A 26,957-nucleotide genomic window follows, 5' to 3' on the forward strand; every position below is an offset into this window, starting at 1 on the left:
AAATTCAATATCCACTCATGATAGAAACTCTCAACAAACTGGGTATAGATGGAATGTTTCCTATTATAATAAAGGGCATATATATGGCAAGCCCACAGCTAACATCATACTTAATGGCGAAAAGCTGAAACTTTTTTCTCTAAGATCAGGAACAAGACAAGGATATAAACTCTCACCACTTTTATTTAATGAAGTATTGGCAGTCCTAGTCAGAGAAACTAGGCAAGAAAAAGAAATAAAAGTGATCCACATCAGAAAGAAAGAAGTAAAGCTCTCTCTATTTGCAGATGACATGATGTTATATATAGAAAATCCTAAAGAGTCCACCCAAAAGCTGTTAGAACTAACAACAAATTCAGTAAAGTTGCAGGATACAAAATCAGTATACAAATACTGGTAGTGTTTCTATACACTAATAACCAACTATCAGAAAGAGAAATTAAGAAAGCAATCCCACTTACAGTTGCATCAAAAAGAACAAAATATGTAGGAATAACTTTAACCAAGGTGGTGAAAGACCTGCACATTGGACATTATAAGACATTGATGAAAACATTGAGGATGGCATAAATAAATGGAAAGGTATTCCATTCTCATAGATTGGAAGGATTAACATTGTTAAAATGTCCATACTGCCCAAAGCAATTTATAGATTCAATGCAATTCTTTTAAGATTCCAATGGCATTTTTCTCACAAATAGAATGAGCAAGTCAAAACTTTGTATGGAACCATGGAAGACCCTAAATAGCCAAGGCAAACTTGAGAAAGAACAAAGCTGGAAGTATCACACTCCCTGGTTTCAAATCATATTACTAAGCTACAGTAATCAAAACAGTATTGTATTGGCATAAAAACAGACACATAGATCATTCAAACAAAAGAGAGAGCCCACAAATAAACCCGTACATATATTATCAATTAATTTATGACAAAGAATCCAATAATACACAATGGGGGAAAGGAATATACAGTCTCTTCAATAAATGGTGTTGGGAAAACTGGACAGCCACAGGTGAAAGAATGAAACTGGACCCCTATCTTATACCATAAACAAAAATTAACTCAAAATGGAAATCAAAATGGATAAAGACTTGAACAAGTTTATGTTCAAACTTCTAGAAACAGTAAAGCTTCTAGAAGAAAACATAGGCAATAAGCACCTTGATGATTTTTTGGATTTGACACCAAAAGCAAAGTCAACAAAAGCAAAAATAAACAAGTGGGATTACATCAAACTAAAAACTGCACAGCAAAGGAAATCATCAATAAAGTGAAAAGGCAGCTTATGGAATGGGAGAATATATTTTTAAATCATATATCTGAAGAGTTAATATCCACAATATATAAAAAACTCATACAACCAAATGCCAAACAAATAACCTGATGCAAAAATGAGCAGAGGATCTGAATAGACATTTTTCCAAAGAAGACATACAAATGGACAACAGGAAAAGGTGTGCAACATCACTAATCATCAGGAAAATGCAAATCAAAACCACTATGAGATATCATCTCACACCTGTTACAAGAGGTATTATCAAAAAGGCAAGAAATAACAAGTTTTGGTGACGATGTGGAGATAAGGCAACCCTGTTCACTGTGGATGGGAATGTAAACTGGGGCAGCCACTATGGAAAACAGTATGGAGGTTCCTCAGAAATTAAAAATAGTACTACCATATGATCTAGCCATTCCACTTCTGGGTATTTATCTGAAAGAAATGAAAACACTAAATGAAAAACATACCTGTACCCCCTGCTCATTGCAGCATTATTTACAACAGCCAAGACTTGTAAGCAACTTAAGTGCACATAGATAGATGAATGGATAATGAAATTGTCAGATATATATCAGGATATTGTTCAGCCATAAAATACATAAGAAAACCCTGCCATTTACCACAATATGGATGAAACTTGAGGGTAATATGCTAAGTGAAATAAGTCAGCAGAGAAAGACAAATACTGTACAATCTCAATTATATAAGGGATCTGAAAAAAAAACAAACCCTCATAGGTACGGAAACCAGATTGGTTATTACCAGAGGCAGGGGGTGGTAGTTAGTGAAATATGTGAAGGTAGTTAAAAGGTACAAACGTCCAACTGTAAAATAAATAAGTTTTGGGGATGTAATATACAACATGGTGACTATAGTTAATAATACTGTAGTGTATATTTGAAAGTTGCTAAGAGAGTAGATTTTTTTATATATAAATTTATTTATTTTATTTATTTATTTTTGGCTATGTTGGGTCTTTGTTGCTGTGCACAGGCTTTCTCTAGTTGCAGCGAGCGGGGGCTACTCTTCGTTGTGGTGTGCGGGCTTCTCATTGTGGTGCCTTCTCTTGTTGCAGAGCACGGCTCTAGGTGCGTGGGCTTCAGTAGTTGTGGCACGCAGACTCAGTAGTTGTGGCTCGTGGGCTCTAGAGCACAGGGTCAGTAGTTGTGGCACATGGGCTTAGTTGCTCCACAGCATGTGGGATCTTCCCAGACTAGGGCTCGAACCCGTGTCCCCTGCATTGGCAGGCAGATTCTTAGACACTTCACCACCAGGGAATTCCAAGAGAGTAGATCTTAAAAGTTCTCATTGCAGGAAAAAATATTTGTAGCTACATGTGGTGATGGATGTTAACTAGATTTGTGGTGATCATTTCACAACATATACAAATATCAAATTATTAAGTTGTACAAGTGAAACTAATATAATGTTATATGTCACATATTTCAATTTAAAAAAAAATTTTATAGTCCAGTGGGACTTGTGAATGCAAGCCCCGTTAGCTATCAGAGCTAGGTGATTTGCAGGCCTGTCCCTCAGGTGGAAGCCATAGTAGGTGGGGTGCTAGATGTGTGGACAAGCTCCTTCCAGGGAGATACTGATGGCTTGGTTTTATTGTTGGAATGAGCCAGAGGGAGAAGATGGGAAAGTGTCCACTGGTTCTTCCAGGCTCCAGGGGAGGATTGCAGTCAGCACCTGGATGTATGCTCATTAGAAAACTGGATCCTTAGGCAGCAGGTTGTAAAGTATGCGGTCAAACTCCTTTCAGGGAAAGGCTGGGAGATGGGTGTTTCTGTCTGTTCCCTCTGTGCTGAGTCCCGGGGAAATTGCTGCATTAAGTGCTCATGCTCGCTTTAAGAACAGCTTCTTTGTTTTCTATAGTCAAGTTCATGAACATAAGCACCATTGTCTTTCAGAGCTTGGTTTTTGGGGTGTCCACCCTGCAAGTGGGAACCTTAAAAGTTGGGGTGCTAGATGTTCAGTCCAAACCACTCTGAAAATGAATCTGGCCTCTGTACTCTGACACTGAATTAAACCTCAGAGACAGAGTTTTGGTTGAAGTAGAAAAAAAAATAGCTTTATTGCTTTGCCACGCAAAGGGGGCCAGAGCGGGCTAATGCCCTCAAAACTGTGTGTTCCCCCTTGGAGAGGGTAGTGAGAAGTTTTATAGTAATGGGTCAAGAGAGAGTGATCAGTTCATGGACATTCTTCTGGCTGGTTGGTTGTGAGGTAAGTAGGAATCAGCATCATCAACCTTCTGGTTCCAACAAGTCTGGGGTCTCTGTGCTTGTGGGCAGCATACCATTAACTTCTCCCACCTTGTGGGGATTTCAGTATCTGCAAAACAGCTCTAAGATACTGTTAAGTATGTCCCTTGGTGGGGAGCCAAGACCCTGCCCCAAGGCTGCACTATTGTTTCTTTTTTTTCTTTTTTCCTTGCAGTACGCGGGCCTTCCACTGCCGTGGCCTCTCCCATCGCGGAGCACAGGCTCCGGACGCACAGGCTCAGTGGCCATGGCCCAGCCGCTCCGCAGCATGTAGGATCCTCCCGGACTGGGGCACGAACCCGTGTCCCCCACATAGGCAGGCGGACTCCCAACCACTGCGCCACCAGGGAAGCCCTATTGTTTCTTTTGACTGTTCCTCCCTTGTCTCTGGATCCCCTCCTTTCCCTACCTACCTTCTCGGTTTCACAACTCCATTCTTGTGGGCCACTGAGAGGAGGTTTCTTTCTTCATTGGACAGTGGCTCATTCAGCTCTGCCATGGCCATGTTGTCATAGCGCTCTGCCAGCCTGGCTTTCTGCACTAGTTGCTCGTGGTCCACCATTTTAATGGGCTGGGTTGGGCCGGGCCAGAAGACCCGGGCAGACTAAAGGGCTTGGAAGGCAGCTGCAGTGCAGCTGGAGTCCCTGTGCCAGTGGGCCCAACCCATGAAGCAAGTGGCTGAGGGGATGGTGGCAGCATAGAGGCCCAAACTAATTTTTTTATGAGAGAAAAAAAGAAGACTAAATGGCAAAGTTTGTTCCCTTACATGTTATTTGCACGTTATTTTCCAATTTCTGGGCCTCCTTCATCTTTCTGATCTCTAAGGAAACTATATATTATTTATAGAAATATGAAGTTATAAAATAAAAAATTAAAATAAATAATTAGATATGACTCTTTCTTTCTAAAAATGAAGCTCACTAATATTCTCATGATAAGGGGTTGGAATCACCCTACTTAACCATTTACATCAAAACTAATTTAAAAAATACCAGCAATAGAAATATATCATATAATATTAATAATGGTTTCAGATAGAATCTTATAATATAAAAACTGGTTTAACACTCTAATTTCACAGATAATGAAACCAAGACTTAGAGAATAGTGTTCCAAATAGTTCCATGAGTGGCAAAGCCCAGGCTAGAACCTAGAACCTAGAACCTTTCATTTCCATCTCTCACTTTCCATTGTACCACACTCTTTGTTACATTTTTATAGATGTGGTATGAACATGGGTAAAAGCAAGAGGTATTTCATTTTCATAATGGAAGAATGACAATTCTCCTTTGCTTTCTCTGTTGGTGAGCTTCCTAATTTTGACTTGTGATCTGTATGCTGAATGGCATTTCCTTTCCTCTTCGCTGGAATTCAAAGGGCTAAAATTAGCAAGTGAAAACTTGAAGCAACATCCACTTATTCTCAATGAGATTACAGTCAAGATGCTTGTTGCATTGATTAAAAGATGTAACTCTAAGAGGAAAGAGCAAAAATAAGTCCAAAAGTTCTAGAGTGGAAAACTGAGAGACTCCAGAACAAGATGATACTTGTGCCATAAACCCCATCTGCAGCACAGTGCCATACAATCTGGAGAGAACCCCTAACTCCCAGTTTCTCCCTGAAGAGTTGATACTCTTGTATCAACTGTGGGCCTCCTGGGCACAAAAGTCTTTCTGTGTCCCCTATTTCTTTGATTACAAGAAATAGGCTTCATTCAGCCTCCATGACCTACACTGAGTTCCAATGGGCAGGTTCAAACAAGTTGCTAATTAGGGAAGGGAGGGGGATCCAGAGACAAGGGAGGAACAGTCAAAAGAAACAGTAGTGCAGCCTTGGGGCAGGGTCTTGGCTCCCCATCAAGGGACACACATCACAATATCTTAGAGCTGTTTTGCAGATACTGAAACCCCCACCAGGTGGGAGAAGTTAATGGTATGCTGCCCACAAGCACAGAGACCCCAGACTGGTTGGAACCAGAAGGTTGATGATGCTGATTCCTACTTACCTCACAACCAACCAGTCAGAAGAATGTCCAAGAGATGATCACGCCCTCTTTAAACCATTATTATAAAACTCCTCACTATGTCCTTCAGGCCAGGACACACAGTTTTGAGGGCATTAGCCCACTGTGGTCCCCTTTGGCAAAGTAATAAAGCTATTCTTCTCTACTTCACTCAAAACTCGGTCTCCAAGATTTAATTTGGTGTTGGGGTACAAAGACCAGATTCTGCTTCAGTTGAGGCACACCATTCTTCCTGGACGGTCATTATTAGCACTAAGCAGAAGACGTCTGTAAATGGTAATGAGAAAAAGATAGAGATTGTCCATGCTTACCGGGAAAAAAAGGAGGAGTTGGAGGTGGTATGTCAGGATGTGCTGAGCCTGCTGGATAACTACCTGATCAAGAATTTCAGTGAGACCTAGTGTGAGAGCAAAGTGTTTTACCTGAAGATGAAAGGGGACTATTACTGCTACCTGGACGAATTCACCACTGGAGAGAATAGGGCGACCATTGTGGAGTCATCTGAGAAAGCCTATAGCAATGCCCATGAGACCAGCAAGGAGAACATGCAGCCCACTCACCCCATTAAATTAGGCTTGGCCCTTAACTACTCCATTTTCTACTATGAAATCCAGAGTGCCCCAGAGCAAGCCTGCCACTTGGCCAAGACTGCTCTCGATGACACCATCACCGAGCTCTAGACGCTCTCAACAGGACTCCTACGGGGACTCCACACTCATCATGCAGCCCTTCTGCAACCTCTTGCTCTAGACAAGTGATCAGCAAGACCATGACGGGGGAGAAGGCAACAATTAAGGCCCGCAGGTGGACTGGCAGGGCACGCTGATGTTACTACTGCAGTCTTTATTTTTTACCATGAGTTGAGTGTTGGGTGGGGGAGGGTAAGGGAGGGATGACCTTCCTAGGGAAAAACCCATGACCTGTGCTGTCTTTGATCGCCTCTTTGACAATTTTGCTAAAATTCCACTAGTGGAAAGTCAGGCTAGCTGTGCTTGTATTGGAATAGCAGCCTCACATTGGCATATGGGCTGTTATGTAGCTTAATGCAAGTGGAGCTGTCTTTAACTTATTGCTAGAGAACAGGGTTTTAAGATGAAAAGAATACTTAAATGGAATGGCCCTTGTTCAATATGTCTTGTGGTTCCAGTAAGGATTTTGGGTACTTTCTATCTCATCTGTTTTAGCTGTGCATTTTTTTTAGGGTATACTCTACCACAGGGGTCCACAGCATTTTTGACACCAGAGACTGGTTTTGTGGAAGACAATTTTTCCACTGATGGGGGGTAGGGAAGGACGATGGTTCAGGCAGTAATGCGAGCAATGGGGAGCGGCAGATGAAGCTTTGCTCACTTACCTGTCACTCACCCCCTGCTGGGCGGCCTGGTTCCTAACAGGACCGGTACCGGTCCACAGACCAGGGCCTGGGAACCCCTGCTCTACCAGACATGGAATAGTTTAAAACCCAAGCTGATAGACTTTGAACATGATGTATATTTATCCTTGTGGTTTAGGCCTTGCCAGTTTTCACAAGTTTCTACTCAGTTGACAATATTGACACTGAATTGCCATTTATAGTATTTCTACATTATAGCCATATGTAACATCAAGCCACTGATTGTGTATTTTTCTTTATTTTGGCTTTTACATCCTCCTTAGTCAGCCTTATCCAGGTTGGTTTTACTGTTATCTGTCTCCTAGGCCAGAAGACTTGCCTGAGGAGAATCAAAGCTACTTTTTAAAGGTTTTGGTTAATAGGTGCTTGGCAGAGGGCTGTGGAATTTTTGCGCTTCTTTCTTCTTAATTAAATCCACCACAAAAATTGTTAATCACTTTAATAGAAATGTTAAACACCACAAAAATAGAGAAAATTCAGGTCTGTATCTCATTTCTTGTGTTGATATTTCCACGGAAATCCTGATTTTTAAGCTGCTCCTTCCTCTGGGATTACACTGCTGTTTCAATCCTCACTTGAGTCTTCCCCACTGTACCTTATGCTGACGGAACTGACTAGGGTAGATTGAAAAGCTGTTGGATTGTAGAAGTTGGCGGTCATTTTGAGAGAGTTCATGGTGCAGTGTGTGAAAATTCAGGTGCTAGGAGCTTACTGGTAGAAAAATCCTATAGGAAGAGTTCATAAACATTCTGTCCAATTTCAGAGCCTTGTAAGTGTGTCAGTTTTTCCTCCCTGAAAACACTCCTTCCCCAAATAATTGTTGTAGGAAAATAAACTAAAATCATTATCAGATAATAAATACTTAACTCCTATTTGACCAAAACTTTTACTATGTATTTTTTTTCTTCTTAATGAAAGCGTAGAAGCTGGAGACTGATTTCTCTTATGCCATCTGTGCATGTTTTAGAATTGTAGGAAACCACAATGCTATTTCCACAAGTTTGTTTCAGTGAGCCTTAGGTCCTTCCTTCTCATTTTGGATAAGTCTTTCTAAACACATGACCTATTGCATATGCGTTCAGCCTTTTTTATTAAGATCAGTAACAGCGTGAACTCCCAAGATAGGGAGCGACACCAGATTCGTTTGTCTCTTTGTTTTATTTAGGCAAGGAAAGGAATGAGTAATGATTGCGGAAAACCTGACAGCTGTTTTTGCTAAAACCAAATTGGAGCTTCCAATTGTGAAATGCACACGCTGACCAGGATCCAGGTGACAGTGAAATAGAAGAATGTGACAATGTTCTGTCACGTGGCACAGTTTACCCAGCATGACTTTCCTTAGAAGGTCCTGTGCATATACTAGAGAGAAAGTCCCAACCAACCAAACCTACCAGAAGAACTAGCAGAAGAGAGTTTTACAGCTTCTGTGCCCTAACAGGAGTCTTAAGTCAATACCATGGATGGGAACAGATTTGGGGGGTAGGTGGGGCTTTCCTTAATTTATCTTCATGTCCAGTGAGCAATGTTGTGTCCTTCCTTGTAGCATTTGGAAATGATTTACTTGAATTACAAAACCCATTTTTCTTTTAAATTTCAGCTTCAGCTGTGGTTGCTTTTTAGAATAATGCAAGGTAAAACCATATCTGAGGGACTTCCCTGGTGGCACAGTGGTTGAGAGTCCGCCTGCCGATGCAGGGGACACGGGTTCGTGCCCCGGTCTGGGAAGATCCCACATGCCGCGGAGCGGCTGGGCCCGTGAGCCATGGCCGCTGAGCCTGCGCGTCCAGAGCCTGTGCTCCGCAATGGGAGAGGCCACAACAGTGAGAGGTCTGCATACCGCAAAAAAAAAAAAACCATATCTGAGGGCTAAAAATGAAGAGGGAATGGGAGGAGACGATATTTAAACAGTTTGAATGGTTTCTTTTCTTTTCTTTATTTTTAAAGAAATGCGCTTGTCTATGATGATGTCTCTCCAGTGAAAGGATTACTCCTCCATTACTCTCTTGATACAATATTGTGCATGTTGTATGTCTATACAGTGGCTTGAAATTTATTAACTTATACTGTACGTGTTTTGTATTCCTATGACAAAAAAATTGTCTTCAAAATTTTTAAAGTTTTCTTTATTTAATTTTTCCTCTTGAGGGTAAAGTTTGCTCTTCCAAATAGTGATTGTAACAAATTGATCTATTTTGGAAGTTGCTACAGTGACATGCAGTTATATATTTTGTTTTTAAAGGGGAGAGGGAGTAAAAGAAACACCAGTGTTAGCTTAATCTTAATGTCTGGTGTTTGTCATGGTGAAATTATAACTATTACAGTGCAGGAGAACAATGAATATGTTCTCTGAGGCTTTGTGCTTTTTGTCAAGTTATGCAGTGAACTATTTCTAAGGTCTATTCAGTGATTATTTTTCCAAATCCGTGTTTCTCTAAGAAATCATTTCACACATGAACCATTCTTAGCAGTTTTCCTCAGTGGTGGAATATCATGAATGTGAGTCATTATGTAACTGCCCTACATTGAGCAAATAAACTTACAGATCTGAAAAAAAGAAATTTTTAATTAATAAATAAATTTGGTTCTATGGTACTTTCAATTATGTTTTGTTGAATTTATCTGTAAGTGTTAAATTCTTCTATTACCTTGGATAACAAAGATGAAGGGCATAAATTCATGGGATTGGGAAGGGCAGCTCTTATTTATAGTTGTATCTTTAGCTCCAAGCGTAGTACCTGGGATACATTAGATGGGCATTAACTATTTGCAAAATGAAAAAATAAGTAAACTTCAGAGATGCTGGGAAGGGGATTTAATGAAAGAACAAATTCCAGATGATGACATTGGATGTTGTGATGTCTGATTATAGATCTTTAAATATAAAGGTCAAAGAAGGCTTTGAAGATAGCATAATCATCCTGTAGAATCCAAACTGCACAGAAATCAAATGAAAACATCTTTAATTAGTATCAGAAATTATCCTCAAGTTTTACACAATTAAAATGGATGAGAGGTTTTTTTTTCATGCAATTTAATCTACCCAGTGAGATTGGTGCACCTCTATGTGGTTTGCCCAACCCATCACTAAGGGTATATAAAAGTCCCAAGGAAGCTGGTGATAGTCATACTTAGGAAACTTGCCCTTGATATGCAAACAACTCTACAGTTCCTAACACCATGAGTTACTATGGCAACTACTACAGAGGTCTGGGCTAGGGATATGGCTATGGCTGTGGCTAGAGAAGTGGCAGCTTCTGCAGACTGAGCTATGGCTGAGGCCATGGAGGCTACAGATACAGCTGTTGCCGCCCATCATGCTATGGAAGATATGGATTCTCTAGCGTCTACTGCAAGAGTGAACTCATTCTTCTAACCACAGGAATCATCATATCATCCTGATTTAGTTCTACATTCATGTGCTTTTGTCCCCATACAACAGTGTGTAGCTGCTTTCTTGATAAAACCAGTAGAGGATGACATGCGAGCTCTTCAAAATCAGGACTCATTTCCGGCAGCAAACACCAGAAGCAGGAACAGCAGCAAAGGGAATGATCTGGAATCTCACCTTTCAAGCTGTTCAGCCCTCTCTTTCCTTTTAATATACCAAGATGTTACGAACTCCCATATTTCAATAAACTAATTTCAATAGCAGAGCAAACATATAGTTTCGTCTCCATTCATTTATTTTACAGAACTAGACCTAAGTTCTCTGGGGACAGGTGACTATGATTGCTTATTCATCATTGTATGCTCTGTGCTCATGACAATACCTAGTACATATAAGGCAGTCAAATATTGTTTGCAGATTAAGAAACTTGTTCATGGTTTTCTATAATATAGAGCCTTTTTTTTTTTTTTTTTTTTTTGGCGGTACGCGGGCCTCTCACTGTTGTGCCCTCTCCCGTTGCAGAGCACAGGCTCCAGACATGCAGGCTCAGCGGCCATGGCTCACGGGCCCAGCCGCTCCGCGGCATGTGGGATCTTCCTGGACTGGGGCACGAACCCATGTCCCCTGCATCGGCAGGCGGACTCTCAACTACTGCACCACTAGGGAAGCCCTAGAGCATTTTTAATTTTCCCAATAATTATCTGGAACCTCATCCTAATTTTGGAATCATGACGTCTGTTCACTGACCCTATTTCTTCCCCCCCACACCCACACATTACCGTTGAACATCTCTCCCCCAGGTATAATTTCTGTTTGTCCCAGGAGCTTAAAAATACCTCAACAGTTCCATAGTTGAGTAGCACTCTATATGTTCCCCTTACGGAGTCAGGCAGAATACCTTGCAATTTGTCAAAAAGCATAAGTTAAAAATTGTTTGCTGTCAAAGCAAGACATAGGGTAGGAAAAGATATTTGCAAAATATATCACTGGCAAACTTGTGCTCCTGGGCACCACTGGAAACAACCCAAATGTTTGTCAACAGTAAAATAGAAAAATAAATTGTCGTATATTCTTACAAAAGAATACTACATGGCAATGACAATCACCAATCTAGAGTAACATCTAGAGCTTGCTGCGTGTTCTGGAGCTACAAGCAACGATCTGGATAAATCTCATAACCACAGTGTTAAGTGAGGGAACCCAGGCATAATAGGATAGAATATGAGCCTATTTATTTACATTCCTAGATAGAAAAACCTAGAACACGGGGTTAGCAGTCAGAATAGTGGTCACCTTTGAGGAAGTGGTATCTGGGATAGGACTTGAGTGGGGTCTTCTAAGGTGCTGGAAATATTGCATTTTTTTAACCCATGGGTTTTTCAAATGCTCTCATTGTGATAAGTCATTGAGCTGACATAGTTTTGTGTATTTTTCTGCATGTCTGTTATATTCCAATTGAAAATAGTTAAAAATTGATAACACTGTACGATTTAAAACGAGTCAGCTAAGAACAGACAGTTCAAATTATTTACCAGACTCTTTTTTGAGTACCTACTCTGTATCCTTACAGGCTAGGATATATGGGAGTTTCAAATGACATTGCTTTTTGTGTTAAGACACTCAAAATCTAGCCATCTCTAGTAGAGGCATATGTGGGAGAGGGAGGCATGAGAAGGAGGTGATGAGTTCCTGCTCTAAAATCTAGGAGAGAATTAGGGAAGTTTTTCCTCATTACCTATGCTCCAACTTTAGGGTATCGACACATGTTTGGTATCTTTACTTTAATCACAGAACTAATCATACATGAAGGAATAAGAGAAAAATTTAAACAGTAACTACAGAAAAAATGAAGTGAAGCACCTGAATTAAGAAACCTTCTTGCCTATTTGTTTCTCTTTTTAGTTTGTATTGCAAGTACATTCTGCTCGATGAATACTGATTTTATTTGCATGCATTAATGTTCTGCTGGTGATATAAGTAGGGGATGGGTATTATTAGCTGAGAAAAAAATGTACAAAAAAATTCTACAGGGAATTCCCTGGAGGTCCAGTGGTTAGGATTCCACGCTTCCACTGCAGAGGACCTGGGTTCCATCCCTAGTCAGGGAATTAGGATACTACAAGTCACACGGCATGGGCAAAAAATAAAAAAAAAGTAAAAACTTCTAGAAAGAACATTAATAGAACTTCAATGGGAATTTTGATGCCTAAAAGTTGTTCTAGAATGATTTTTTAAATTATATAGTAGGCTAAATTATCCTTTGATATTGTCTGAGAAAAGCTGTTATACTGTTGTGGAAGATACAAATATATTGAAGAAAATGGTGTCCGCCATTCTTTGAATTAACTTTAAGAGTAATTTATTCACTCTATTAAAGAGGTTTGGAAAAGTAAAGCTATAAAGTTAATGTTCTTTGTGTCACTGAAAGCTATTTTAGTTAGGTATTAATAATTTTCAAATAAAGCCTTTAGTGTTTCCATAGTGTGCCTGATGGATTTGGAATAGCAGTTCAGAGCTTTAACAAACTTGATGTGGATGTCAAGCCTTCCGCATCCTATTGAATATGTCTGAAAAATGTATATGGAAAAACAATGACTTGGTAACCAAGAGTTACTCATGGGGACTGTTCAATGAAGGTCACCACAAATCTTGCCAGGCAGTTTCTTTTTTTTCTTTTTTTCTTTTTTTTTTTTTTTTACATCTTTATTGGAGTATAATTGCTTTACAATGGTGTGTTAGTTTCTGCTTTATAACAAAGTGAATCAGTTATACATACACATATGTTCCCATATCTCTTCCCTCTTGCGTCTCCCTCCCTCCAACCCTCCCTATCCCACGCCTCTAGGTGGTCACAAAGCACCGAGCTGATCTCCCTGTGCTATGATGCTACTTCACACTAGCTATCTATTTTACGTTTGGTAGTGTATATATGTCCATGCCACTCTCTCGCTTTGTCACAGCTTACCTTTCCCCCTCCCCATATCCGCAAGTCCATTCTCTAGTAGGTCTGTGTCTTTATTCCTCTCTTACCCCTAGGTTCTTCATGACATTTTTTTCTTCTTAAATTCCATATATATGTGTTAGCATATGGTATTTGTCTTTCTCTTTCTGACTTACATCACTCTGTATGACAGACTCTAGGTCCACCCACCTCATTACAAATAGCTCAATTTCATTTCTTTTTATGGCTGAGTAATATTCCATTGTATATATGTGTCACATCTTCTTTATCCCTTCATCCTATGATGGACACTTAGGGTTTTTCCATCTCCTGGCTATTGTAAATAGAGCTGCAATGAACATTTTGGTACATGACTCTTTTTGAATTATGGTTTTCTCAGGGTATATGCCCAGTAGTGGGATTGCTGGGTCATATGGTAGTTCTATTTGTAGTTTTTGAAGGAACCTCCGTACTGTTCTCCATAGTGGCTCTACCAATTCACATTTCCACCAGCAGTGCAAGAGTGTTCCTTTTTCCCCACACCCTCTCCAGCATTTATTGTTTCTAGATTTTTTGATGATGGCCATTCTGACTGGTGTGAGATGATATCTCATTGTAGTTTTGATTTGCATTTTTCTAATGATTAATGATGTTGAGCATTGTTCATGTGTTTGTTGGCAATCTGTATATCTTCTTTGGAGAAATGTCTACTTAGGTCTTCTGCACATTTTTGGATTGGGTTGTTTGTTTTTTTGTTATTGAGCTGCATGAGCTGCTTGTAAATTTTGGAGATTAATCCTTTGTCAGTTGCTTCATTTGCAAATATTTTTTCCCATTCTGAGGGTTGTCTTTTGGTCTTGTTTATGGTTTCCTTTGCTGTGCAAAAGCTTTGAAGTCTCATTAGGTCTCATTTGTTTATTTTTGTTTTTATTTCCATTTCTCTAGGAGGTGGCTCAAAAAGGATCTTGCTGTGATTTATGTCATAGAGTGTTCTGCCTATGTTTTCCTTTAAGAGTTTGATAGTGTCTGACCTTATATTTAGGTCTTTAATCCATTTTGAGCATACTTTTGTGTATGGTATTAGGGAGTGTTCTAATTTCATACTTTTACATGTACCTGTCCACTTTTTCCAGCACCACTTATTGAAGAGGCTGTCCTTTCTCCACTGTACATTCCTGCCTCCTTTATCAAAGATAAGGTGACAATGTATGCGTGGGTTTATCTCTGGGCTTTCTATCCTGTTCCATTGATCTATCTTCTGTTTTTGTGCCAGTACCATGCTGTCTTGATTACTGTAGCTTTGTAGTATAGTCTGAAGTCAGGAAGCCTGATTCCTCTGGCTCCATTTTTCGTTCTCAAGATTGCTTTGGATATTCAGGGTCTTTTGTGTTTCCATACAAATTGTGAAATTTTTTGTTCTACTTCTGTGAAAAATGTCAGTGGTAGTTTGACAGGGATTGCATTGAATCTGTAGATTGCTTTGAGTAGTATAGTCATTTTCACAATGTTGATTCTTCCAATCCAAGAACATGGTATATCTCTCCATCTGTTTGTATCATCTTTAATTTCTTTCATCAGTGTCTTCTAATTTTCTGCATACAGGTCTTTTGTCTCCTTAGGTAGGTTTATTCCTAGATATTTTATTCTTTTTGTTGCAATGGTAAATGGGAGTGTTTTCTTGATTTCAGTTTTGGAGTTTTCATCACTAGTGTATAGGAATGCCAGAGATTTCTGTGCATTAATTTTGTATCCTGCTACTTTACTAAATTCATTGGTTAGCTCTAGTAGTTTTCTGGTGGCATCTTTAGGATTCTCCATGTATAGTATCATGTCATCTGCAAATAGTGACAGCTTTACTTCTTCTTTTCTGATTTGGATTCCTTTTATTCCTTTTCTTCTCTGATTGTTGTGGCTAAAACTTCCAAAAGTATGTTGAATAAGAGTGGTGAGGGTGGGTAACCTTGTCTTGTTCCTGATCTTAGTGGAAATGCTTTCATTTCTTCACCATTGAGGATGATGTTGGCTATGGGTTTGTCATATATGGCCTTTATTATGTTGAGGAAATTTCCCTCTATGCTTACTTTCTGCGGGGTTTTATCATAAATGGTGCTGAATTTTTTCGAGATTTTTCTCTGCATCTATTGAGATGATCATATGGTTTTTCTCCTTCAATTTGTTAATATGGTGTATCACGTTGATTGATTTGCATATATTGAAGAATCCTTGCATTCCTGGAATAACCCCCACTTGATCATGGTGTATGATCCTTTTAATGTGCTGTTGGATTCTGTTTGTTAGTATTTGGTTGAGGATTTTTGCATCTATGTCCATCAGTGATATTGGCCTGTAGTTTTCTTTCTTTGTGACATCCTTGTCTGGTTTTGGTATCAGGGTGATGGTGGCCTCGTAGAATGAGTTTGGGAGTGTTCCTCCCTCTGCTATATTTTGGAAGAGTTTGAGAAGGATAGGTGTTAGCTCTTCTCTTAATGTTTAATAGAATTCGCCGGTGAAGCCATCTGGTCCTTGGCTTTTGTTTGTTGGAAGATTTTTAATGACAGTTTCAATTTCAATGCTTGTGATTGGTCTGTTCATATTTTCAATTTCTTCCTGATTCAGTCTTGGCAGGTTGTGCATTTCTAAGAATTTGTCCATTTCTTCCAGGTTGTCCATTTTATTGGCATAGAGTTGCTTGTAGTAATCTCTCATGATCTTTTGTATTTCTGCAGTGTCAGTTGTTACTTCTCCTTCTCCATTTCTAATTCTATTGATTTGAGTCTTCTCCCTTTTTTTCTTGATGAGTCTGGCTAATGGTTTATCTATTTTGTTTATCTTCTCAAAGAACCAGCTTTTAGTTTTATTGATCTTTGCTATCGTTTCCTTCATTTCTTTTTCATTTATTTCTGATCTGATCTTTATGATTTCTTTCCTTCTGCTAACTTTGGGGTTTTTTTTTTCTTGTTTCTCTAATTGCTTTAGGTGCAAGGTTAGGTTGTTTATTTTAGATGTTTCTTGTTTCTTTAGGTAGGCTTGTATTGTTATAAAATTCCCTCTTAGAACTGCTTTTGCTGCATCCCATAGGTTTTGTGTTGTCGTGTCTCCATTTTCATTTGTTTCTAGATATTTTTTTATTTCCTCTTTGATTTCTTCAGTGATCATTTCGTTATTAAGTAGTGTATTGTTTAGCCTCCATGTGTTTGTATTTTTTACAGATCTTTTCCTGTAATTGATATCTAGTCTCATACCGTTGTGGTCGGAAACAATACTTGATACAACTTCAATTTTCTTAAATTTACCGAGGCTTGATTTGTGATCTAAGATATGATCTATCCTGGAGAATGTTCCATGAGCACTTGAGAAAAATCTGTATTCTGTTGTTTTTGGATGGAATGTCCTATAAATATCAATTAAGTCCATATTGTTTAATGTATCATTTAAAGCATGTGTTTCCTTATCTATTTTCATTTTGGATGATCTGTCCATTGGTGAAAGTGTGGTGTTAAAGTGCCCTCTTATGACTGTGTTACTGTCGATTTCCCCTTTTATGGCTGTTAGTATTTGCCTTATGTATTGAAGTGCTCCTATGTTGGGTACATAAATATTTACAGATGTTATATCTCCTTCTTGGATCGATCCCTTGATCATTATGTAGTGTCCTTCTTTGTCTCTTCTAATAGTCTTTATTTTAAAGTCTATTTTGTCTGATATGAGAATTGCTACTCCAGCTTTCTTTTACTTTCCATTTGCATGGAATATCTTTTTCCATCCCCTTACTTTCAGTCTGTATGTTTCTCTAGGTCTGAAGTGGGTCTCTTGTAGACAGCATATATATGGCTCTTGTTTTTGTATCCATTCAGCCAGTCTGTGTCTTTTGGTGGGAGCATTTAATCCATTTACATTTAAGGTAATTATTGATATGTATGTTCCTATTCCCATTTTCTTAATTGTTTTGGGTTCATTATTGTACGTCATTTCCTTCTCTTTTGTTTCTTGCCTCAAGAAGCTTCTTTAGCATTTGTTGTAAAGCTGGTTTGGTGGTGCTGAACTCTCTCAGATTTTGCCTGTCTGTAAAGGTATTAATTTCTCCATCAAATCTGAATGAGATCCTTGCTTGGTACAGTAATCTTGGTTGCAGGTGTTTCTCCTTCATCACTTTCAGTATGTCCTGCCACTCCCTTCTGGCTTGCAGAGTTTCTGCGGAGAGATCAGCTATTAACTTTATGGGGATTCCCTTGTGTGTTATTTATTGTTTTTCCCTTGCTGCTTTTAATATGTTTTCTTTGTATTTAATTTTTGACAGTTTGATTAATATATGTCTTGGCATGTTTCTCCTTGGATTTATCCTGTATGGGACTCTCTGTGCTTCCTGGACTTGATTAACTATTTCCTTTCCCATATTAGGGAAATTTTCAACTATAATCTCTTCAAATATTTTCTCAGTCCCTTTCTTTTTCTCTTCTTCTTCTGGAACCCCTATAATTCGAATGTTGGTGTGTTTAATATTTTGTAAGAAGTCTCTGAGACTGTCCTCATTTCTTTTCATTCTTTTTTCTTTATTCTGCTCTGCAGTAGTTATTTCCACTATTTTATCTTCCATGTCACTTTTCCCTTCTTCTGCCTCAGTTATGCTGCTACTGATCCCATCTAGAGTATTTTTAATTTCATTTATTGTGTTGTTCATCATTGCTTGTTTCCTCTTTAGTTCTTCTAGGTGCTTGTTAAATGTTTCTTGCAGTTTGTCTATTCTACTTCCAAGATCTTGGATCATCTTTACTATCATTATTCAGAATTCTTTTTCAGGTAGACTGCCTATTTCATCTTCATTTGTTAGGTCTGGTGGGTTTTTATCTTGTTCCTTCATCTGTTGTGTGTTTTTCTGTCTTCTCATTTTGCTTCTCTTACTGTGTTTCAGGTCTGCTTTTTGCAGGCTGCAGGTTCATAGTTTCCATTGTTTTTGGTGTCTGTCCCCACTGGCTAAGGTTGGTTCAGTGGATTGTGAAGGCTTCCTGGTGGAGGAGACTAGTGCCTGTGTTCTGGTGGAGGAGAGGCTGGATCTTGTCTTTCTGGTGGGCAGGTCCATGTCTGGTGGTGTGTTTTGGGATCTGTGGACTTATTATGATTTTAGGTAGTCTCTCTGCTAATGAGTGGCATTGTGTTCCTGTCTTGCTAGTTGTTTGGCATAGGATGTCCAGCACTGTAGCTTGCTGGTCATTGAGTGAAGCTGGGTGCTAGTGTTGAGATGGAGATATCTGGGAGATTTTTGCTGTTTTATATTATGTGGAGCTGGGAGGTCTCTTGTGGACCAGTGTCCTGAAGTTGGTTCTCCCACCTCAGAGGCACGGCACTGACTCCTGGCTGCAGCACCAAGAGCCTTTCATCCACACAGCTCAGAATAAAAGGGAGAAAAAGTAGAAAGAAAGAAAGGAAAAAAGGAAGAAAGAAAGAAAGAAAGAAAGAAAGGGAGAGAGAGAGAGAAAGAAAGGAAGGAAGGAAGGAAGAAGGAAGAAAGGAAGGAAGGAAGAAAGGAGGAAGGGAGGGAGGGAAGAAAGAAGAAAGGAAGGAAGGAGGGAAGAAGTAAGGAAGGTAGAAGGGAGGGAGGGAGGGAGGAAGGAGGGAAGGAAAGAAAGAAAGAAAAAGAAAGAAAGAAGATAAAGTAAGATAAAATAAAATAAAGTTATTAAAATAAAAAATAATTATTAAGAAAAAAAATTTTTTAAGAATTAAAAAAACAAAAACGGACAGATAGGGTTTCCCTCGTGGTGCAGTGGTTGAGAGTCCGCCTGCCAATGCAGGGGACACGGGTTCGTGCGCCGGTCCGGGAGGATCCCATGTGCCGCCGAGCGGCTGGGCCCGTGAGCCATTGTCGCTGAGCCTGCTCGTCCAGAGCCTGTGCCGGAGCCTGTGCTCTGCAATGGGAGAGGCTACAACAGTGAGAGGCCCGCGTACCGCAAAAAAAAAAAAAAAAAAAACGGACGGATAAAACCCTAGGACAAATGGTGGAAGCAAATCTATACAGACAAAATCTCACACAGAAGCATACACATACACCCTCACAAAAAGAGGAAAAGGGGAAAAAATCATAAATCTTGCTCTCAAAGTCCACCTCCTCAATTTGGGATGATTCATTGTCTATTCAGGTATTCCACAGATGCAGGGCACATCAAGTTGATTGTGGAGCTTTAATCCGCTGCTTCTGAGGCTGCTAGGAGAGATTTCCCTTTCTCTCCTTTGTTCGCACAGCTCCTGGGGCTCAGCTTTGGATCTGGCCCCGCCTCTGCGTGTAGGTCGCCGGAGGGCGTCTGTTCTTCGCTCAGACAGGACGGGGTTAAAGGAGCCCCTGATTCGGGGGCTCTGGCTCACTGAGGCCGGGGGGAGGGAGGGGCACGGAGTGCAGGGCGAGCCTGCGGTGGCAGAGGCCGGCGTGACGTTGCACCAGCCTGAGGCACGCTGTGCCTTCTCCCAGGGAAGTTTTCCCTGGATCCCGGGACCCTGGCAGTGGCGGGCTGCACAGGCTCCCCGGAATGGGTGTGTGGATATGACCTGAGTTCGCACACAAGCTTCTTTGGTGGCAGCAGCAGCAGCCTTAGCGTCTCATGCCCGTCTCTGGGGTCCGCGCTTTTAGCCGCGCCTCGCGCCCTTCTCTGGAGCTCCTTGAAGCAGCGCTCTTAATCCCCTCTCCTCGCTCACCAGGAAACAAAGAGGGAAGAAAAAGTCTCTTGCCTCTTCTGCAGGTCCAGACTTTTCCCCGGACTTCCTCCTGGTTAGCCATGGTGCACTAACCCCCTTCAGGCTGTGTTCACGCCGCCCACCCCAATCCTCTCCCTGCGCTCAGACCGAAGCCCGAGCCTCAGCTCCCAGCTCCGCCCGCCCTGGCGGGTGAGCAGACAAGCCTCTCGGGCTGGTGAGTGCCGGTCAGCACAGATCCTCCATACGGGAATCTCCCCACTTTGCCCTCCGCACCCCTGTGGCTGCACTCTCCTCCACTGCCCTGAAGCTTCCCCCCCTCCGCCACCTGCAGTCTTCACCCGCGAAGGAGCTTCCTAGTGTCCTGAAACCTTTCCTCCTTCACGGCTCCCTCCCACTGGTGCAGGTCCCGTCCCTATTCTTTTGTCTCTGTTTATTCTTTTTTTCTTTTGCCCTACCCAGGTACGTGGGGAGTTTCTTGCCTTTTGGGAGATCTGAGGTCTTCTGCCAGCATTCAGTAGGTGTTCTGTAGGAGTTGTTCCGCATGTAGATGTATTTCTGGTGTATCTGTGGGGAGGAAGGTGATCTCCGCGTCTTACTCTTCCGCCATCTTCCCAGGCAGTTTCTTTTATGACCCCACTGCTGGCTAATATCTTCTACTTGACAGAAGAAATATACCACACATAAGCCTCTCCCTAAATCCAGCTTTCCCTGAATGTTTGCTGAGATTTATCTCACATAAGATGGATTAAACTTTCAAGGCTTGGAAAAAAACTGTGCATTCATTTCCAACTTACCAGCTAAATAGTGTGCCAATCTCATGTCATACTGTCAAGGAAGGCTTCAAAGATCATTCTGATGCCCCAGGAAGGGGTAGCATTCCATGCCACCACCCAAGGTGCTAAGCCTGAGGCTTTAAAACCACCCTTACATGCTCAAATTGAAACTGGCATTAATCATCTCGGCTATAATAAGTTTCAGGCCACCTGTTAGGAATAATTTTTCAGCGTTGCTTGCGAATTTGGAAGGTGCTTAGAAGTAGTAAAAAAAGAAAAAAGGAAACTATGTGTTTTGCAAATGCCCCTGATTTATTGGTTATTTTCTTATCTATTATAACTGGACTATAAATGATAAATACCTATAAATAAAGATGTATGCTTTTGCTAGGTCCTCTATAATGTCTAATTTGTGGTAAGACCATTGAATCCCAGTTGACTTCAGATCAAGGACTATTTGTATTTATGACTTGAAATAATGTTTCTGTAGTAGGATAGCTAGACTATGCTGCTGTAACAAATACACCCTCAATTCTCAGTGGCTTAATCCAGTAAGGTTTATTTATGAGTTTTGTCTCAGTCTTATACAAGTCAGGCAGCTCTCCTTGGGGTTCTTCGGCAATTGCTTAGGGATCTGAGCCTATTCCATCCTGTATCTTATTGTTCTAGTCATGCTGAAGGGAGAGGAGAGAACATGGAGAAGTCAAACCTTCTCTTCACTGCTTGGGATGGGATGTAACACATTAGTTCTGTTCACTTTCCCATTGGTGAGAGTTCAGTCACATGTCTCTATGTGTCCAGGAGAGGGTGACTCAGTAGTCTCTGCTCTGGCCACTTTCCTCAACCAGAGCTGGATTGTTTTACACATCTAAGGGGGCCCTTTGCTCCATTTTGAAACTAATTTGTTGGTTTAACCCAAATGTAAATGTGATGGAGAAATCTTGGGTTCTGTCATCCAAAGATTGGCCCAGCTTTGTTGCACTTACTTCTTTAATGTGCATTTCTTATATGTCCTTATTCGTTGATCCAAGTCAATTTGGGTCAGTTCATTGACCCAAGTCAATGAAAAACAAACAAACAAACATTGGCAAAATGGAGCCAAATATAGCTTTATGGTATGTGTTGGAGATGACTTTCAATGTTAGCTACCATTCATTCAGTTAGTCATTCATCCTTTCGAATAATATTGAACACTGACCTGTTCTTGACACCATGCAAAGCATATGGGAAGTGGTTATTAGAACTCCCTGCCCCTAAGTAGATGACAATCTAAAGAAAGTAAAGCTTAGGGAGATTTAGCAACTTATCTCATTTTAAACACAGATCCAGTCAAATTACAGAGCTGGAATTTGAAACCAAGTCAGCTTCACCAAAACCCACGTTCCTAAATGTTATGCCTTACTTCCTCTGTGACAGGCAGAATTTCTGCAATGGCCTACAGAAAAATATTCTTCCCTGAATCCGTGGAAGCTGGCAATTTGAGGAAATATCACTCCCGTGATTGTGTTATGTTGTGACACAGTTAACCCTTAATTGGGTGGGCTCGACTAATCCCATGACTCCTTGATAGCAGAGAGTTTCTAGACAGGTAGCAGAAAAGGAATTCTGAGATTCAATGCATGAGGGAAATTCAATACAGTTGCTGGCTTTGAAGATGAAAGGGGCCCCATCTGAAGCAACCTGGGCACCCTCTAAGGAGCAGATAGCAGCTCTTAGCTAACGGCCGGAAAGGAAACAGGCGCCTCAGACCTATAACCACAACCTGATTGAGCTTGGAATTAGTTTCATATCCTGAGCCTCCAGATAACAGCTCAGCCAGGCTGACTTTGGTCTTGTGAAATCCTAGGTAAAGAAACCAGTCAAGCTCACTAAATTTCTGACCTACAGAATTGTGAGATAATAAGATGTGTTGTTTAAGCTGCTAAATATAGAGTAACTTGTTTTAAAGTAATAGAAAACTAATGTATTCCCTCAGATTTAAAAAAGAATCCATCATTCTACCTTCTTTGGGTAATTTGATCAATCAATTGTGAATCGAAACATGTCGTAGATGAACAGATGAAGATGTGGTATATGCGTCTTCTGTATATATTCAGTATATATAAAACAGAATAATACTTAGCCATAAAAAAGAAGGAAATAGTGCCATTTGTAGCAACATGGATGGACCTAGAGATTATCATACTAAGTAAAGCAAGTCAGACAGAGAAAGACAAATATCATATGATATTACTTATGTGAGGATTCTAAAAAATAATAATACAAAGAAACTTGTTTACAAAACAGAAATAGACTCATATAGAAAACAAACTTATGGTTACCAAAGGGTAAAGGTGGGGGAGGGAGGGATGAATTAGGAGTTTGTGATTAACAGATGCACACTACTATATATAAAATAGATAAAAAACAAGGACCTACTGTATAGCACAGGGAACTATATTGAATATCTTGTAATAACCTATAATGGAAAAGAATCTGAAAAAGATTATATATATATATATATATATATATATATATATATATATATATATAACTGAATCACTTTGCTGTACACCTGAAACTAACACAACATTGTAAATCACCTATACTTCAATACAAAAAAAAAGATTAAAATGGAAAAAAGAAAAAATGAGCTGTCCTATCTTCTACCAAAATTTCTCCATAGTTTTTCTAAAATTACCATGAGAAAATTTCATGGAGGCCAATTCTACCTGCACTTCAGATACATACTTTGAATGGCTCTTAATATTCAGTGAGGTGCTTTCATACATATTTCTCTTTGGGGAACCAGGAATGGCAGGTGTCTCTGAGCCCTTTGCCAGCGAGGAAACAGAAGTCCAGAGGTTAGGAGACTTGCATAATGCCACATAGGAAACTAGTAATAGATTTGGATTGTTTAAACGTGTTTTTATTTACTTAAAAAAAATCTTCTTTCCTTTAAGAAGCATGATTCCTAAATCTTACTCTTTGGGGCAAAATTACCTCTAAAGATGGAGCTAATGTCTGACGCAGTTCTGACATTTACATAGGGAAATGTTTTACAGTTTGTTTTTCTACTCTCATTTTTAGACATATTTCATTATCATAGCCTCTTGGATTTTGCCAACAAAATGTCTTTTAGGGACCTCAGTTATATGCTTTTGATTTGTTTAAACCATGCCATTTCCATTTCAGTAGTGATCCAACTGGTGGGCATTTGCTAGAACCTCACACCCATTGTTTTATAAATAGACATTGAAAATCATTTTGGTGTAGAAAAAGAAAACAACTAAGTTTAGGTAACTAAAGAAAACTCAAACTGGGGACTTCCCTGGTTGTGCAGTGGTTAGGAATCTGCCTGCCAATGCAGGGGACATGGGTTCAAGCCCTGGTCCGGGAAGATCTCATGTGTTGCAGAGCAACTAAGCCTGTGAGCCACAACTACTGAGCCTGCGTGCCACAGCTACTGAAGCCCGCCTGCCTGGAGCCCATGCTCCACAACAAGAGAAGCCACCATCATGAGAAGCCCACGCACCACATCGAAGAGTGGCCCCCACTCGCCACAACTAGAGAAAGCTCACGAGCAGCAACAAAGACCCAAAGCGCCAAAACTACATAAATAAATCAGTAAATAAATAAATACATTTATTTATTTTTTAAAAAAAGAAAACTCAAACTGAAATCTTTGACCCTGAGCCCCAAAGAGCACAGTATAAATGCTGGGCAAACTATTTTTGTCCTCTGCTTTATAAATGAGTTCTTTGCTTTTTCTGTTGACTATTGTCTGGCACAGCTGCTGTTTTCAGAGCATAAAAAAGATGGGAATCATGAAAACAAGGAAATAAAACCTTGCCTAAGACACCTTGGCCTGTAAATCATGGCTGGTCTCCTCTGTAAAATGTGTATAACCACTAAGTCATTTATGAATGAAGGAGCATAGGTTAGTGGTGGCATCAATAAAAGCAGTTAAAACAGGTGAATTCTATTTCTGGTTCCAAAATGATGATAAAATGACTTGAGAGAAGTCACTGTAACTTCTTTCAGAGTCTCTACCTGTGAGATGAGAAGAAAATAAGAAAATTCTTTTTTTGGAAGATGATATAAAGACCTGCTTAACCTCTCTCATCCTGGCAGCCTTCTGATTCTCACAGCTGGATTCTCTTAAGCATCTCCTTTACATTCAACCCCACATACTAGCTCAATAATATATGCTTTTTCTTGGTGGGGTAACCCAGGACAATAATTCAATGTGGCTCAGTTTTAATGCTACATCACTTAGAGTTCTGAGCCCTAATTGGGTTCTGGCTTAATTCTTAGGGATCCAACCCTTTCTTATAACCTCATTCTAGTAACTGGATCCCCAGCCCTTTTTCCTGCATCTGAGCCTCTCTCCTGGGTTTCTGTCTTCTGTACCACCACTTCCAAGGCTGAGGTTCTGCAGCTGACTCTTTTGATTGTCCTGGCATATTTCAGCCAGAATATACACGTTCCAGCTATCTGTCCCACCAACACTTGTGAACTAATTCTTAAAGATTATTCTTTAAAAATAAAAAAGAATGAAATAATGCCATTTGCAGCAACATGGATGGACGTAGAGATTACCATACTAAATGAAGTCAGACAGAGAAAGACAAATATCATATGATATCACTTATATGTGGAGTCTAAAAACATGATACAAATGAAATTATTTACAAAATAGAAACAGACTCACAGACTGCGAAAAAAACTTATGGTGGAAAGGTGGCGGGGCGGGTAAAGTGGAAAGGTGGGAGGGATAAATTAGGAGGCTGGGATTAACATACACACACTGCTATATATAAAATAGATAATCAACAAGGACCTACTGTACAGTACAGGAAACTCTACTCAATATATTCTGTAATAACCGATATGGGAAAAGAATCTGAAAAAGAATGGATATATGTATATGTATAACTGAATCACTTTGCTGTATACGTGAAACTAACACAACATTGTAAATCAAATATACTCTAATATAAAATGAAAATTAAATTTAAAACATTTCTCTTAAATATTGAGATAAAAATACTTGTAAAATATACACAAAATATAAAGACTAATAACACAAGACTATTGAAGTATTCTACCCAGTTACCACCACCAAATATAATTACTGTTATCTTTGAAGTCCCTGTCCCATCCCCTCTCACTCAGCTCAAAGGAAACCACTCTGCTGAAATTTATGTTTATCATTCTCTCTCACTCTCTCTCTCTCTTTTTAGTTTTCCTAGATGGTAATTTCCTAAATAATATATTTTCCAGTGTTGCGTGTTTTGAACTTAATATTGACAAAAATAGAGTGTGTGTTTTATGCTACTTGTTTTTTAGTTCAACATTATGTTCCTGAGATTTACCCATGTTTTTACTTATCTGTGTAATTCATTACTCTTCACAAGAATACAGTGTTTTATTGTATGCCTATCATGCAGTTTATTTACCCCTCCTATGGTTGATGGACACTTGAATTGTTCCTCTTTTTCCTTCCATTACAAAAAAGTGCTGTGACGGATATACAATTGTCTTCTAGAAGTACTTGCTGGGTGATGCAGTTTTCAAAGATGTTTGCCTTAATTTATAATCTCATGAGAAGAGTAACTCCACATCCTTGCCAACTTTAGATTTTGCCAGTATTCTTAACTTTTGCCAGTCTGGTAGTGGTAATACACTATCTCACTGTGGTTGAAATTTTCATTTTCTTGATGACTAACAAGGCTGAGAATCTTGCTTATATTTGTTTGGACATTTGGATTTACTCTCTCTGAAGATCTGTGCAAATCTTTTTTTTTCAGTTTTCTATCCATCATTTGCATTTTTTCTTAATGGTTCATAGAGGTTCTTTATATACTCTAGATACTATTCCTTTGTTAATAATTCGTATGGCAAACATGCTCTACCAGTCTGTGGCTTGTATTTTTACTTTCTTTTTCATATCTTTTTGTGAATAAAAGTTCTCACTTTTACTTTAGCTAATTTACCCATATCTTCTTTTATTATTTACAGTTTTTGCTTAAGAAATTTTTCCTTATCCCTAATGTCACAAAGATGTCATCCTATGTTATGCCTAAAAATGTATAGTTTTGTCCTTCATATTTAAATCTTTAGTAAACCTAGAATTGGTTTTTATGCATGAGGTAAAGTAGGGTTTTGATTTCATTTTTTTCCACACCAATAACAATTGCTTCAGTCATGTGTATTAAAAGTCTAT

General features: G+C 39.6%; 1 pseudogene; it reads left to right on the plus strand.

Annotated features, from left to right (window-relative positions):
• The first annotated feature begins 4,781 nt into the window (after positions 1-4,781).
• Positions 4,782-6,396, plus strand: LOC137224336 (14-3-3 protein gamma-like; annotated as a pseudogene).
• The last annotated feature ends 20,561 nt before the right edge of the window (positions 6,397-26,957 follow it).

Source organism: Pseudorca crassidens, chromosome 5, assembly GCF_039906515.1.
Source record: "Pseudorca crassidens isolate mPseCra1 chromosome 5, mPseCra1.hap1, whole genome shotgun sequence".
In the NCBI taxonomy this organism is placed as follows: domain Eukaryota; kingdom Metazoa; phylum Chordata; class Mammalia; order Artiodactyla; family Delphinidae; genus Pseudorca; species Pseudorca crassidens.